Raw genomic sequence first — 6,465 nt, 5'->3', positions numbered from 1 at the left:
AATAACACTGAAACAAGGTATTATCTGTTGGCTTTTTAACTCGTTTAAACAGAGCCACTTGAAACACCACCAGAATATGCTCTCTGCTTTCATTTCATGCTGTCTGTTCTGTTCCTTTTATCCATGTCCTCTTCGTTTCCCTCAGTCACAAGGAGGCTAAAAGGTAAATTCTTAAAAGATGGAGAACGGCACTTTCATTTTTTTTTCCAGATTCCCTGAAAAACATACAGTAGCTCTAGATCTGTCAACCCCTAAGTTCAGTAGCCCTTCCCCGCACTGCAAGGATCACATTGGTTTGCAGGACACATCCATGCATATGAATCGATTGGACACAGAATGGACCAGTTTCCTGAATCTCACACAAGGATTTATAGCAGCGCTGAGACAATCAGCATAAGTGGCACAGTACAGCCTGGATCCAGGAAAAGTGATATCTTTTACAAGACCACCTGTTGAATTTGGAAAGAGCGGCAATCCTCTCAAGGGGATTACAGTTTGTTGCATTGTATCTATTTTTGGCAGTGGAGCATGTAATAATTCAGCTAATGGGGTAATTCAAATAGCTTGCGCTTTGCATAAAAGTATGGAAGGAAGTTTGGGAAGCTTTCTAGACGCATTCATCATTTATCACGCTCGCTTAAATTATGAAGGGAATCAGAGCCACTTAATGTTCATCTGGCTGGCCATGCGAGTCCCTGCCTCACTATGCACACTGATGAATTAGCAGTTTGTTGGCTGATGCTGCAGGATGCTGTGAGAGTGTTACTGTGTGTGTGTGTGTGTGTGTGAATGCCGTAACGCAAGGATGCTTTTGGAGAAGAGCCAATCACAAACTGCAGGTCCCAGCCTCAGATACAGCGCCAAGATCATGAAATATGAGCAGCACAGACAACTTTACATGATGTATGATGTTTGCATCTCTCTCGGTGCAATTCTGCATCATAGTCATTAGCAAACAAATACACAATAAGTCGATGACAAATTAGAATATTTAATGTTTAATAATATATAGTAGCTTGGATTTATAACAGTTTAGGGAAAGGCTCTACACGCCCACATCCACGTGTCCGCTGCTCTGCCAGCGTTCAGACTGCTGTACCTGCTCTCTTCCCTCCCTCAGCTTGAATGAATAATTAAAGGGACAATCATCTCAAATGAAATTCAGTGCGGAGAGAAGTGGGTTTTAATGCAAAGTAGCAAGAAATAGACTCCTTGTGATGATTGACGGCATTACGGAGGTCAGATAGGACCCACATTATTTCTCAGTCATGAGAGGAAGAGTAATATCGGAGTGTCAGATGGTTTTCTGGTTTGAATAAAGGCTTAGAGTTAATGTCTATATATCAAATTAGAAGCCTAATAGCTCTTTTAGTTCTTTAAGCTTGTAATGGACAGTATATGCAATCTTTAAAAATGCTGTCTGATTATCAATCTCCTATAGTTTCATTTGCACTCCTGAACTCCCTACTTTCTCTTGTCACCCATATTTATATTTTCCACTCTCTAGGATTTTTTGTAAAAAAAATAAATAAATAAAAGGTAAAGGGCATTCAGACACTTATGCTCAGTTAATGATATGTGAAATGATTTTCAAGAATGGGGGTAGAAAGTCAAAGTAATCTGTAAAGCTGTAAGACAGTCAAAAATGTTCACCAGAAGGAAAAAAAAAAAGACTAAATAACAAATCATAGTAAACCATAACCTGAACTTTATGAGGCTTTGGTGTGAGGTTCTTCCTGTTGTGTTTCCACTGTATTTTACAAACTGGGGTTTTTCAGATACTTGCTATTAAAAGGTATATACTGTCCATGTGTGGGACTGACAGCAATGTCAGAAGTGGCAATGACGTTGTTATTGGTTTCCTTTTACACTGAATCCAGGACAGTGTCAGACTTCTCTGTTATTCTATTTTAACTGGTTGTGTTTACTGTCATTGTGTTTGTTGTAGTCATCCTTGTTGGGAGGTGATGACAGATCTGCTTGACCAATTGTGAGCACAGTACTGACAGCAATCCCTGAGAGTTCTTGACACTTGAATTTAGCATCACCTCCTGAAATTTTGTTCCAGGAACTAAACCCCAAAGCGGGTTAACAGGGGAGAAGAGCAGAACCTGTGACAATAGCCACATGTTACATTATGTTAAGCTGTTGTCGTGAAAAAGGGCTACAGGTGAGAGGACAAAGATGGCTGTCAAACATGAACACACTACAAAAAAAAGTACTTTAGGTGTCCACTGCAGAACATAGATAGTAGACATGATGAATTTACTCTTCTTTCACTTAATGCAATGCAATTTGTTTGTCTTTTCTTGTGCATTTATTCTCCCAAAAGTAGATTTTGAAGTCTCCGTTCATATGATTGTCTATGTGAGTGGGCATTGTCCTTGTTAAATGTTAAGTCTCTTTACATTACATGATCTCTTTCCCAAAAGGAGAAGTTCAGAGTTTTGCCCTCTCACAGTGTTTGTTTGGGCTAATTGACAAACCAGGTATTGTGCTGCTCAGGTTTCTGTCTGTTTCAGCGTGTCACTTCCCTTTACCACAGGAGGCCCCCATAAAAGATATCCTGTCACGACACCAAAAGGTCTTTGTTTGCATTTAGCCTGCATGTGAAGAATACTCTTTAGGTAGTCACTGGAGACATTAGACTTCTCATTTGAAACTCAATGCTTCTCTCAGATTCTCCTCCGCAGAAAATAAAAAAAGCTCAACTTAAGGTTCAAGTGAAATTTGAACATTGTCAACAGGTGTTTGAAATGAAAGATGAAAGAAGGAATGGACTTCTGTTTGCAGTCAGCCTGTTTACTGCTTGTCGGAAACACTACAAAGCACAAGAGGGGCAGAATGTACACCAGCTCCCTCAGGACTCACTTTCTTCTCCACAGGTCGTCCCTTTTAAAACGGTAACCCCCTCGTGTAACAGTATGCCTCTGAGAGCCAGGCACCAGGAATTAATTGTGTGTATGTGTGTGTGTGTGTCTGTGTGTGTGTGTGTGTGTGTAAAAGGGAGAGGTGGGTGTCAGATTTAGTGTCTTTTCCATTCTGGGTTGCCATGGCAGTCATGTAGAGGAGTTGGTGTAGTTTGGAATGTAAAGATAACGCAAGACAGAGCCGCACCTCACACACACACACACACATACACACACACACACACACACACACACACACACACACAGACAGACAAACACAAACATACAGTCATGTTTCCATCACTTCAGAGGACATTACATTGACTTCATTTCCTGGAGACTTATCCTAACCTTAACCATAACCACCACTTGCCTAACCCTAACCCTAACTTTACCCTAACCCTAAATTAACCTTAACCCTGAACCAAGTCTTTGCTCTAAAATTAATGATTTACACTAAAGAGAATTGCTCTTTGTCCCCATAAGGGAGGCGAATCCCCACAACATGACTGTGTAAATAGATTTACGTCCCCACAACGTGAAGAATACCTGGACCACACACACAACAACCCACTCTATATACTTTTTTATCACCTACTCAGTCATGGATGACGACATTTCTCCACTGCCTCCATCGTTGCATTCCTGTTCCTGTCCCGACAGGCTTACCCTTTGATTATTGAACACACAGAAAACACTGAGACATTTCATTTCACCATCGATAAGACACATAATTTGTTTATAGAGATTGAAGGGAATTTTTGACGTAACCCCACCTTCATTTAACCAAATTGCTTGTAATGATGTGAGATACTGTATTTCTTAAAGTTTGATTGTGAACTATCCCATTTCAAAACTTTAACTTAATTTTCCATGTTTTTCCGAGCAAACTGTCTCAGTTATAAGAAAATAATGTGTGGGCTGGAAGCAAAATCCATCATTTTGTATGTTGCAACACCTCAGAGTGTAATTACCAAAGGGAGAAAGGTGTCATGTTTACATCATCATAGTTAGGTGAGTTTATATTGTTGCTATAGTTACCTGCAATTTAATAGACCTATAAAGTTTAAGTGTCCAGGGTTTCGGAAGTAGATATTCCATTTATTTTCTGCACAGAGAATGTTTGATGACCTTTTGATGAACTTTCAAGGTTTGAGTTGGTTGAATCGTGTTGCAAAAAAATGAGCAACAGGTTAGAAAATAAATAGTTGCTTCCCTCTGCTTTATGCTACCATAAGATAACCGTCTCCAGGCTCCAGGTGCCTGCCTGTTTCACCAAATTTGCAAAATGCAAGCAGCGACTTGCAACATGACATCATTTCCTCTCGTGTTCATTTTAACACATTAATCAAAAGAAACACCATGCATGAGTACATGAGAGGACGGTATGACTTTTCTTAAACTTGAGAGTGAATAACATTTGTGAAATTGGACAGTAGCAATATTTGCAATCTGCGTATAAGCAGTGCTCGCATATTACTTTTGTGAAACTGACCTCAGCTCCATAACAGACAAATCAGAAAGTGGTATCGACCTTCTCATCTAACTATTGGCAAGAAAGCAAATAAATGTCAAACTATTCCTTTCACAGCCTCTGCAGAAACCTGAACATATGTTTAGCAGTTTAAATCTTTAGATACAGGACTGTTGTACTGTTTGTTATTAGCTACGGCTTGAGCTTTGTGCCTCTGACTGAACTCTCTTGCGTATGGGGCTCATGGGTATTGTAGTTTTTACAGCCATCTGCCACAAAAAACATCATTTCTTAGACGCAAAGTGAAACAACTGAAACTGATTGCCTATTATAAACTTAATATCATTAAATTATCCAGGATGCTCCTGTGTTTCTACACTGAGGAACACTAAGGTTATCATTCAAAGATTTGAAATGGTAATTTACAGTGAGGAAAAATACCTCCCTCCTCCAAGTTCACAATTATATACACCTTTCATAGTGATTTAAAGCGATAGTTAAACTACAGATTCAAACTATATTTGAGGTGTTTCAATATGATTTTAATGTATACCTGTCAGCCAGTCACACCAGGGTATTTCCTGTAGCTACTTTATAACACTAAATAATTTACTGGATAAATCTTCACAGAATGATGAGACACATTTCAGGTTTTTTATGTTTATTTCAGTGAAAGTGTCCAGTCAGAAATTAAAACCTCATTACCGCCCACAGAATCAAAGCCAACAGATTTTTGCTATCAGCAAGTCATGTCAGTCTGTGCCACAGAGACATACCAGCTGGTCAGTTTGTGATTGGCTGTTCATCTGGCTCACACACTGACCACACTAATACCTATTACACACCACTGTCCTGACCTGTTTGTCCTGAGATTGGGCTGCTGCTGCTCTGTTCGAATACTTGACACACATAAACACAAACATGAATGTTAACATAGCTTTCACAGACACACACACACACACACACACACATACCATCTGCCAGATGCATTAGCTGTCTACAGATGCCCAGGTCAGAACAGGTCTCAGCTATCATAGCAGGACACGGGGAGTCTGTGAGTTCATGGGTTCATGGGGGAGCTCATATAATTTTAACAAGTTAGCCAAGAAGTGTTCTTGTTCTATCTCTCAAACACAGACACAAAAACAAAACTACATTTATATTAACATTTATGGAGCTGGATTGTTTGGGATTAAACACTTGACATATGTCTTTAGCTTTGCCATAGAGGAATATAGACCTCTGTGTCAAATCAGAGATCCTTTAGAACATCTTTTTTTTTTTAGCCAAAGCACAAATCACAGAGACAGAAATACACTGTACAATGATTGTTTTGTCTATGGCTGTGTGAGATTTAATATATGGCAAGATTTGAAAACCCGCAGAAGAAGTATATGAAGTGAAACAGCTTTGACCCTGCTCCAGATTTATTTCTCTCAGTCTCATGCAATACATTTGAAAAAACTTGGCTGCTTTCATTTGAAACTTCACTGCTATGATAGAAATAAGTTATGAGGTGAAATGGAGCAGATAACTGAGAAAAATCACGAGCTGCCTGTTTGCCTCGTCTCTCCAAGAAAGGTTTTAGAACATAAAATAGACTACAGAGACTATGCATATTTGTTATTATGAAATATTTCACTACTGTTGTTATGTACTGGCACTCGCAAGCCATTGTTATGTTAAAAACCAATGCGCACACTTTTCATAAACAGGGAACAAGACTTGTAATGTTGCCCGTTAACTTGGCTGCAGTGGAGGTTCAGCTGCCTATAAACTAATATTTTCCAATGATTCCTTTTAAATGTTGACAGAAGACCCAATTTAATCTCTTTTATCTTTATGCAGCCCCAAACCACAGATTTCATTCATTTTTTTTAACCTGCTTATTCATGTGACAAGAGAGCTGGAGTCTTTCCCAGAATGCATCAACAGAAGAAAAGGCCAAACCAAACAGTGGATGAAATGAGGCCAAAGACATCAAATTCTTGTCTTTTTAATGACAATGCTTGGATGGTTTCAGCTAGAAAAAGCCTCTCCATTAAGCAGAAAATATATATAGCGCAGTCCCAATGGGTGTAA

Source organism: Thunnus albacares, chromosome 18 (genome assembly GCF_914725855.1).
Source record: "Thunnus albacares chromosome 18, fThuAlb1.1, whole genome shotgun sequence".
Classification (NCBI taxonomy): Eukaryota; Metazoa; Chordata; class Actinopteri; order Scombriformes; family Scombridae; genus Thunnus; species Thunnus albacares.
This window is presented reverse-complemented; position numbering follows the sequence as displayed.